Source organism: Salvelinus sp. IW2-2015, unplaced genomic scaffold (assembly GCF_002910315.2).
Source record: "Salvelinus sp. IW2-2015 unplaced genomic scaffold, ASM291031v2 Un_scaffold2433, whole genome shotgun sequence".
Classification (NCBI taxonomy): domain Eukaryota; kingdom Metazoa; phylum Chordata; class Actinopteri; order Salmoniformes; family Salmonidae; genus Salvelinus; species Salvelinus sp. IW2-2015.
Genome location: NW_019943754.1, coordinates 43,235 through 54,514, shown reverse-complemented (window position 1 = coordinate 54,514; position 11,280 = coordinate 43,235). Strand labels below are relative to the sequence as shown.

At 45.0% G+C, this 11,280-nt stretch overlaps 1 pseudogene; it reads left to right on the top strand.

Moving 5' to 3' along the window:
- LOC139025259 (glutamate receptor-interacting protein 2-like) overlaps nucleotides 1-11,280 on the top strand; it is a 99,315-nt pseudogene that overhangs the window by 67,009 nt on the left and 21,026 nt on the right.

Below are 11,280 nucleotides of genomic sequence, written 5' to 3'. Positions count from 1 at the left end.
AGTCTACAAGTTTTCTTCCTCTCATGGGCTCCCTCAATCTGACCTACTTAACGTATTGCTGGCGTGTTGTAGGATGATATATTGTCTAGGTCCTCATATTTATGGTCTTAACTACTGATACAGTGCCGGAGTAAGGAATCGATCGGGTCTTAGTTGCTCGCTTATGCGCCATCCTGTAATTGCCGAACTGATGTTGAAGCACCACCCTCATCGGACATGGTTGTCCCCTCGTCAACGAGCCTGATACCCCCTTCCACCCAGGCATGTCCGAGGTCTGTACCACCCCGAGGTTCCAAGACTGAGCCGCCATGACCGACCGTGAATCTCGAGGTTCTCCATTGAATACACTGTGAGGGCTACTGTCTATACGCTCCAGGGCATAATGGCTTAATCACACTACACGTCTACTCTATCCCTGCTCCGCTAGCGCGTAAGTGACTAAGCGCCATCACGTCCCACAACTTCGCTGACCACCATGCAGCCTCCTTCTTGCGAGAGGTGATCAGAGGTGGTTGTTGGTGCGCTATGAGAGAAATACTCTGAGTCACAGAAACAAACACACGAAAGGCCTCCTGGGGAAATGTCGTCATTCCATTACTTACTGTCATGTGACCTTATATCCAGCTTCTTGATTCGTGTAATCCTCCGTCGGCGTCCCTTTCCACTGTTAATATCTACACACTGCCAATCCCCCTTCTGCGGTATCATGTCTCTTCCCTTTCGAGTCTGTAACCGGCTACGTCGTGACCTCGTCTCCTACTCTAAGGTGCTCGTATTCTCTATGGCTCTAACTCCGCTCTACCATTATATTCTCGCGAAATGCTCCGTGTTCTGTCACACCACGTCACCCTCTCCATCATGGTTTCTCTGTCTGTACCACCTGACCTCCTCACTCCATGTTCGTTCTCTGTCTCACCTGTATAGCGCTACCCTAACTCATTCATCATGTCTGTACACCTGACCTTCTCTGCACCATGTCTGTTTCTGTACAAAAACACCTGACTACCCCGCCTAAATTCCCTCCGACACAGGGTTGGTCCGTCTGTACACCCTAACCCTCTCCCCACGCTAGATTGTCTACTGCTGGCGTATCGCTCTGACAGCCTCAGCCCCTATTCTCATACATCATGTCTGTCTCTGTCACGAACCTGACCTCTCCAGCATTCGTGTCCTGGTACACCTGCCCTCTCATCATGTCTCGCTGTACATACCTGACCTCTCAGCATGTACTGTCTTGACACCTTTGACCTTCTCAATCCCATGGTCTGTCTTGTACACCTGACCTCCCATCAGGTTCTGTCTGTACAACCATGATCCTCTCCGGCAGTCTCAGTCGTTGTACACCTCACCTCTCCCAATCATGTCTTGTTTGTTACAACCTCAACATCCTCGCATAGCTGTGTCTGGCTCTTATTGAAGCGGATGACGACGGGGGGAGGCCAGAAAGCCGGTCCTCTGTTAGGCGAATATCCTCCCCACCTGTAGCTGCACGCCCAAAGCCTCCATTTGCAACGGGGGTCCTCCTCGCAGGCATGATCTCCACTGCTCTGCTGGTGGGCATCGGGCACCTCAGGGGGACCTACCACCACTACTGATGCCAGGGACACGGTCCGGGGAGAGGGGAAGTGAGAGAGAGCAGAGACAGCAGAGATAGAGATAGACGAAAAGAGAGAGAGAATGAGAGGAAGAGATAGAGGAGAGGATGTAATGAGCGAGAGAAGAGAGAGAGAGAGAGAGACGAGGAGAAGAAGAGAGAGAAGGAGAGAAGAGAGAGAAGGAGAGAGAGAGAATGGAGAAGAAGAGAGAGAGGCAGAGAGAGAGAGAACTACACGAGAGAGAAGAGAGACAGAGAAGACAGCAGAGAGAAAAGGAGAGAGAGAGAAGAAGAGAGAGAGAGAGAGCAGGACAGACAGAGGACAGAGACAGAGAGAGACAGAGAGGACATCAGACAGACTGATATATTAACTATTTACCAAACCCTACTGCTTGGGAATGTTAGTGCAGGGTTTTGTCATCCAACATTGTTTTGTAACAGATAAAAGCTACCCACCAATCCCCAAGTCGTGGTGAGAATGTATTAGATTAACTAGCATTAGAGTTGTGTGATGATAGGATTGGTAGCTCTCCACATACTACTATTGAGGTGCTACTATGAGGCTTACTAAGACGGGGCATACTACTGAGGGTCTACTAAGAGGGCTACTATGAGGGGCTTACTAAAGAGGGGCCCGTACTATGAGGGGCTACTAAGAGGGCTACTAATGAGGGGCTACTAAGAGGGGCTACTAAGAAGGGCTAATATGGGGCTACATGAGGCGGCTACTCATGAGGGCTATACTGGGGGTTACTATGAGGGGCTACTATGAAGGGGGCTACTAAAGAGGCGCTACTAAAGGGGCTACTATGAGGGAGGGCTACTATGAGGGGCTACTAACGAGGGGTCACGGCTACTAAGAGGGAAGCAAAGTTATGGGGGCTACTATGAGGGGCTACTCAATGAGGATCGCACGTAAGAGGTAGGCCTACGCTATGGTGGGGGCTATTTCCTATAAGGCGCGCTACTGAGCTGAGGGCTACTATTTACGAAGGGCTACTATGGATAGCGGCTAATATGGGGGGGGCTACTATGATGGGCTACATGAGGGGCTACTAAGAGGCTACTAACGAGGGCTGCAATGTATGCGGGGGTCCTACTATGAAGGGGCTCACCTAAGACGGCGCCTACTAAGCAGCGGGTTCTACTAAGAGGGGCCTTAATATGGCGGCTCAAAGCATGAGGGCTACTATGATGGGGCTACTATGACGGTGCTACTATCTGAGGTGCTACTAAGAAGGGCTATCTAAGAGGCCGCTACTAATGAAGCTGGCTACTAAGAAGGTGCTACTATGCAGAGTGGCTACAGAGAAGAGGGCGCTACTAAGAGGGGCTACTAAGACGGGGCTACTAAGAGGGGTCAATAATGGGCTACGTATGAGGCGGCTACTATGAGGGAACACTACTAAGAGCTACTTATGAGGAGCTACTAAGAGGGGCTACAATGCAGGGAGCTACTAAGAGGGGCTTACTAAGAGGGAGCTAACCATAAGAGGGCTAAATATGGGGGGCACTATTGAGGAGGCTACTATGAGGGGGCTACCTGATGAGGGGGCTACTATGGGAGGGGTACTAAGAGGTGCTAATATGAGGGCTACTAAGAGGGCACTATGAGCGGCTACTATGAGAGGGTTGCTACTATGAGGGGGCTAATATGGGGGCTACTATGAGCGCTACTATGAGGGAGCTACTAGAGAGGGGGCTACTAAGAGGGCTAATATGGAGGGCTACTTATGAGGGGCTACTTAAGAGGGGCTACGTAAGAGGTGCTACTAGAGGGGCTAATATGGGGTGGCTTACTATGCAGGGCTACTAAGAGGGTGCTTACCCTATGAGAGGCTACTGAAGAGGCTACATATGAGGGGGTCTAAAGGGCCTCATAGAGGGATATATGAGGGGGCTACTAAGACGGGAGCTACTAAGAGGTGCTATATGAGGTGCTAATATAGGCTACTGAAGGCGGCTACTAAGAGGCGATAGCTACTATGAGGTGCTACTAAAGTAATCGAGCTATAAACTACATTGAGGCGCTACTAAGAGCGGCTATATGAGGGGCTACTAAGAGGTGCTAATATGGAGGGGCTAATATGAGGTGCTAATATGAGTGACTAATTGAGGTGCTAATATGAGCGTGCTAATTTCATGAGGGGCTAATATGATGGGCTAATATGACGTGCTAATATGAGGGGCTATAAGAAGGTGCTAATAATCGAGGGCTACTAAGAGGGGGCTAATATGAGGGACTAACTAAGAGGTGCTAAGATGATGGCTGACTAAGAGGTCTTGTTTACTAATATGAGGGGCTACTAAAGAGGTGCTAATATAGTGTGCTAATATGAGGTTGCTAATATGAGGTTGCTAAGATAGTGAAGGGGCTATATGAGGGGCGGCTATTATAAAATGAACCAAGGATATGGTTAAAATTATGAGGGATCTACCTAAGAGGTGCTAATATTGAAGGTGCCTAATATTTGAGGGCTACTAAGAGCTGCTAAATATGCAGGGGCTACTATGAGCGGTTACTATGAGGGTGGCTACTAAAGAGGGGTCTTACTAAGAGGGCTACAGAAGAGGACTTCTTAAGAGGTGCTAATATGCAGGGGCTACTATTGAGGGGCTACTAATGAGGGGCTACGATGATGGGCTACTAAGATCGCTAACTAAGAGCGTGCTAATATGATGGGGTGCGACTTATGATGGGGCTACTTGCTCTGCTTCCCTGGAGGTTACTGTATTCATTAAAACACAGTCTTAACTCTGCAGACTGTTTTTGTCCCCCATCTCTGGGTATCCTTTCATTTCTTCCTTGTTTCTCTGACTGTTACAACTGAAAAGTACAAATCCAATCCCCCAATTTATTTTTATTTTATTTGAATTAAATAATGAAATGTTCTACTGCCTGCTTAAATCCTGGATATTCATATGAAAGTGACTGGTAAAAAATAAAATAATTCCAATTGAAGCACTTGGCAGACCATATGTTTTCCTGCAGGGGCTCATTACAGATCACGTCTACCTGCAGTTGTATACCCGACTGCTGCTTCCGACTGACAGATTGATTGATTGATTGATTGATTGATTGATTTTGTGCTGCCAGGTGCGGACTGCTGCAGGTGGGAGACAGACTCCTGTCCATCAACGGAATCCCCACGGAGGACGGAACACTGGAGGAAGCAAATCAGCTTCTCCGAGATGCGGCTCTGACCAATAAGGTCTCTCTGGAGGTGGAGTTTGACGTCGCAGGTTGGTCACTGGGGCTCAGGCCTCTCATTAGGCTATAAATACCAGCATGTGAAAGTAAAGAAGTCATAGAATGGTTGGAAAAGCTAGCTAGACTAACAGTCGCAGGTTTGTCATCAGGGTTTAGTAAAGTGTCCCTAAAGGGCAAAGTAGTGGTTTAAAATGATTGTTTTATAAATATACAGTATTAATAAACCTAATTGGTGTGAGTAATAGTCTAGCGGTAATCATTTTAATGAGCAGACCTAATGATAGCTTATCATTATAGTAAAGAATCTGCATGTTACACAACATCAAGTAGAGTAGGTGTTGTCCTTTCAGATACCTGTTTTCAGAGTCACAGCAAACATGATTAAACAGACTTTCATCATGGAACCATAGTATGTAATAAAGCTAATGATTTACCTTTATGGCTTGAATCCAAAATGGCACCCTATTCTCTACATAGTGCCCTACTGTTGAAAAAAGCCCTTTGTTCCCTGGTTAAAAGTAGTGCACTACATTTTTTAATTGTATTTTATTTCACCTCTTTTATTTAAACCAGGTAGGGCTTAGTGAGAACAAGTTCTCATTTGCAAACTGCGACCTGGCCAAGATAAAGCAAAGCAGTGCGACACAAACAAACAAACAGAGTTACACAGAATAAACAAACATACATTCAATAATACTAGATGAAAAAGTTCATATTACAGTGTGTGCATTATTAGGTAGGAATGGAGGAAGGTAAGGCAATAAATAGGCCATTGTGGCGAAATAAGTTACAATTTATAGCAATTAAACACTGTGAGTGTGAGATGTGCAGAAGAGGAATTGTTGCAAGTAGAAGATACTGGGTGCAAAGGAGCAACATAAATAACAGTTATTAGGATGAGTAGTTGGATGGCTATTTACAGGATGGGCTATGTACAGTGTGCGGTGATCTGTGAGCTGCCTCTGTGGACAAGCTGGTGCCTTACATAGGGAATAGGGTGCCATTTGCGGCAATCCATACATATCTACTGTAAATAACCTCCGTATATGCGTGCCAGTATGATGTTTGTGTTGTAGAGTCTGTTTGCCAGTAGTGGAACGTTCATGTCAACTGCCTAAGAAGAGAGGGGTGGAGTGGGCATCACCATCAGTGGTAAGCTTAGACACACACACACACACACACACACACACACACACACACCACACACACACACACAACACACACACACACACACACACACACACACACACACACACACACACACCACACACACACACACACACATACACACATACATACATACATACATAACATACATAACATACAGACACACCACACTACACACGCCATAGACCACGCCACACACCACACACACACACACACATGCACACACACACATTGCACATACAGACACACACACACACACGCCACACACACACACAGCACACCACACACACCACACACAAACACACACACACACACACCCACGCACACACACGACACACACGCAGGGCACACACACGCAGGCACACACACGCAGGCCACACCACACATCACACACACAGGCAGACACCCGCAACACGTTATCACACATGCAAACACACGCGCGTACACACACACATACCACACGCACGTATTTAAATAAAGCGGTAAATAAAGATTAAAATAAAAACATAAAACATACACACTTCCTTGTACCTATCATGCTTAATGATCTATCATGGACAGTCAGTAAAACGTATTTTTCCTGTTTCTCATGAAGTGGGTTTATGTTTATCACCCAGACCCCCCGTGTTACTCCGAGGGTTGCATTCTAAACTTACACCCTATTGCTTATATAGTGCACTACTTTTGTTCAGGGCACATTGCCTTCTATAAGAAATATGGTGTAAATTTGAACGGCAGGCCCCTAATCCTCTTCATTCTCCGTTGTGGCCTGCAGAAGACTGGCTGCCTTGGGAACGTACCCAGCTGCTACAGCTCTGTGTTGCACAAGCAGATATCTGAAAGAGTTTTGACTTTATTAAAGGGCATAAGTATCTACTGATCTATTCCCGTGTTCTCCTGCTGCCTCTTCAACAAAAATAACATACATGGAATTTATTCTGCTCCTCCCCAATTATAGTCTTCTCCTCCCCTTTAAGTCTTTCTCCTCTCCTTTAAGTCTTCTCCTCCCCTTTAAGTCTTCTCCTCTCCTAAGTCTTCTCGTCTCCTTTAAGTCTTCTCCTCTCCGTTAAGTCTTCTCCTCTCCTTTTAAGTCTCTCCTCTCCTTTAAGTCCCTTCTCCTCTCCTTTTAAGTTCTTCTCCTCTCCTTTTAAGTCTCTCCCCCCTTTAAGTCTTCTCCTCTCCTTTAAGTGCCTCCTTTTAAGTCTTCTCCTCTCCTTTAAGTCTTCTCTCTCCTTTAAGTCTTCTCCTCCCCTTTAAGTTCTTTCTCCTCTCCTTTAAGTCTTCCCTCTCTTTAAGTCTTCTCCTCCCCTTAAGTCCTTCTCCTCCCTAAGTCTTCTCCTCTCCTTTAATTTCTCCTCCTCCTTTAAGTCTTCTCCTCTCCTTTAAGTCTTCTCCTCTCCCTTTAAGTCTTCTCCCTTCCCCTTTAAGTCTTTCCTCTCCTTTTAAGTCTTTCTCCTCTCCTTAAGTCGTCTCCTCTCCTTTAAGTCTTCTCCTTCTCCTGCTAAATCTTCTCTCTCCTTTAAGTCTTTTCCTCTCCTTAAGTCTTCCCTCCCATTAAGTCTCTCCTCTTCCTTTAAGTCTTCTCCTCTCCTTAAGTCTTCTTCTCCCCATTAAGTCTCTCCTCTCCTTTAATTCTTCTCCGCTCCTTTAAGTATCTCATCCCTTTAATCTGTGCTTCTCCTTTAAGGTTCCAGTCTCCCCTTAAAGTCCTCTCCTATCCTTAAGTCTTCTCCTCCCCTTTAAGTCCAGCCTCCCCTTTAAGTCCTATCTCGTATCCTTTAAATCTTCTCCTCCCCTTGAAGTCTTCTCCTCCCCTTTCAGTCTTTCTGCTTCTCCCTTTGTCTTCTGCCTCCCCTTTAAGTCTTCTCCTTCCCCTTTAAGTCTTCTGCTCCCCGTGTCTTCTTCCTCTCCTTTAAGTCTTTCCCTCCCCTTTAATTCTTCTCCTCCCTTTTAAGTCTTCTGATCCCCTTTAAAGGTTCAATGAAATTAAAATAAATAAGGCTTAAAATAAAATGAAAATAAAAATAAATAAAGGTTTTCACACAAATTCAAAAATGACAAATAATCCAAAAGTATCTGAAAGATTGTGAATTTTAAGAAAGCACTGATATCATTTTAAACGGATCTGCAAACAATTATCCGCATATCGGTCCCATGACTTGAATGGTATTTGTGCCACAAATGTTAAAATTCACATGTGGAAACAGTGCCAGGGGAAACTAAACCCAAAGCATGATAATTGTTGTCAATACCTTGCCCATAGACTGCTTACAGGTGTTAGGAAAACCCATGTGTCATTCTGTCTTCAGGTTCTTACGTTCAGTTCTGGCTTCAGGTTCTGTCTTCAGCTTCTGTTTTCAGGTGCTGTCTTCAGGTTCTGTCTTTCAGGTTCTGTCCTTCAGGTTCTGTCTTCAGGTTCGTCTTAGGTGCTGTCTTCAGGTTTCTGTCTGGCGGTTCTGTCTTTCAGGTTCTGTCTTCAAGGTTCTGTTGCTTTCAGGTACTGTCTTCAGTTCTGTCTCAGTTCGTGTCTTCAGGCTTTCTGTCTTTCAGGTTCTGTCTTCAGTAGCGGAACACCAAAAGGGGACTCCAAAGCCACTTGTATATTGAGAGTTTCTTCTAGAACATTACCAATAGCCAGCTGTTGATCTGCCGTTTTGTTCACTTTCATCTACAGTTTTTCTTTTGACAAGAAAAATAGCATAAATATATTTGTCTTGAAAAAAATATTGAGTATAACATATATATATATATATATATAATATTATATAACAGTGAAGTCGGAAGTACATACACCTTAGCCAAATTACATTCTAAACTCAGTTTTTCACATTCCTGACATTAATCCAAGTAAACATTCCCTGTCTTAGATTCAGTTAGGATCACCACTTTATTTTGTAAGAATGTGAAATGTCAGAAAAATAGTGGAGAGAATGTTTATTTCAAACTTTATTTCTTCATCACATTCCCCAGTGGGTCAGAGTTTATCATACACTCAATTTGTACTTGTTAGCAATTGCCGTTTAAAGGCGTCAACGTTTCGGGTAGCCTTCCACAAGCTTCCCACTAATAAGTTGGGTGAATTTTGGCCCATCTTCCTGACAGAGCTGTGTAACTAATCAGTTTGTAGGCCTCTTTGCTCGCACACGCTTTTTTCAGTTCTGCCCACAAATTTTCTATGGGATTGAGGTCAGGGCTTGTGTGGCCACTCTATACCTTGACTTTGTTGTCATTTGAGCCATTTTTGACACACTTTGGAAGCATGCTGGGGTCATTGTCCATTTGGAAGAACCATTTGCGCACCAAGTCTTTAACTTCCTACTGATGTCTCGAGATTGTTGCTCATATATCCACATATTTGTCCGTCCTCATGATGCCATCTATTGTGAAGTTGGCATCAGTCCCTCCTGAGCAAAGCAAAAATCAAATCAAATCAAAATGTATGTGTCACGTGTAGCTGGAATACAACAGGTTAGACCTTTACAGTGAAATGCTTACTTACAGGCCCTAACCCAATAGTTGCGAAACGAAAAGGTGTGTGTGTGTGTGTGTCAAATCAAATCCAAATCACATTTTATTTGTCACATACACATGGTTAGCAGATGTTAATGCGAGTTGTAGCGAAATGCTTGGGTGTGTGTGTTTGTGTGTGTGTGTGGTGTGGTGTGTTGTGTGTAGTGTGTTGTGTGCAACGTGTGTGTGATGTGTGTGTGTGTGTGTGTGTGTTGTGTGGTGCTGTGTGTATGTTTTGGTGTGATGTGTGTGTGTGTGTGATGTGTGTGTATGTGTGTGTGTGTTGTTGTGTGTGTGTGTGTGTGTGGTGTGTGTTTGTGTGTGTGTGTGTGTGTGTGTGTGTGGTAAAAGTAAAGAAAACAAAAAAACATAAAAAGACATAAACTCAGTGAACATCAACGGTAGCGAGGCTTGACATACAGACACCGGTTATGTTCAGCTGATTGAGTAGTATGTACATGTAGTAGATATGGTTAAAGTTGGGACTATGCAGTATATTGATGAACATAAGTAGCAGAAGTGTAAAAGAGGGGTTGGGGGTGGTGGGACACATAATGCAGAACCCAGTTTAGCCAATGTGCGGAGCACTGTTGGTCGGGCACATTTAGGTAGTGATTGTACATGAATAATATAGTTAAAGGGGCTATGCATATATGATAAAACAGAGGAGTAGCTAGCAGCGTAAAAGAGGGGTTGGGGGGGGGGGGGTGGGGGGCACACAATGCTAAATAGTCTGTCAGGAGTCTTCTGGCTTCGGGGTTAAAAAACTGTGAGAAGTCTTTTGTCCGAGACTTTGGCACTCCGGTTACCGCTTGCCATGTGTGGTAGAGAGAACAGTCTATGACTGGGGTGGCTGGGGTCTTTGAACATTTTTGCGCCTTCTCTGACACCGCCTGGTATAGAGGTCCTTGGATGATAGGAAGTTGGACCCAGTTATGTACTGGGCCGTATGCACTACCCTCTGTAGTGTCTTGCGGTCAGATGGCCGAGCAAAGCACCCACGCAACATTGATGCGGGCCACCCCCGTGCTTCACATTTGGATGGTGTTCTTCGGCTTTGGCCAAGCATCCCCCTTTTTCCTCCAAACATACGATGGTCATTATGGCCAAACAGTTCTATTTTTTTTCATAGACCAGAGGACCATTTCTCCAAAAAGTACGATCTTTGTCCCCATGCTGCAGTTGCAAACCGTTAGCGTGATTTTTAATGGTTGTTTTGGAGCAGTGGCTTCTTCCTTGACTGAGCGGCCTTTCAGGTTACGTCGATATAGGACTTGTTCCGACTGTGGATTATAAAGATACTTTCGTACCTGTTTCCTCTCCAGCATCTTCACAAGGTCCTTGCTGTGTTCTGGATTGATTTGCACTTTTTTTGCACTTAGAAGTTACGTTCATTCTCTAGAAGATCAGTCTCCGTCCTGAGGTGTTATGCGGCTGCATTGTCCATGGTGTTTTATACTTGCCGTACTATTGTTTTGTACAGGTGATGTTGTACCTTCAGGCGTTGGAAAATGCTCCCAAGGATGAACCAGACTTGAACAAGAAATTTTGCTGGAGTAGGTTGGGGAAAAACGAGTTTAATGATCCATCATAGTTTATTGGTAAATTCCGACTTTCAACTGGTACATCTTTGTTACAACACACAAACAACACCACACACACACACACACACACACACACACACCACAACACACACACCACACACCACACACACACACACACACACACACCACAACACACACACACCACACACACAAACACAACCACACACACACCACACACACACCAGCCCTGCCTC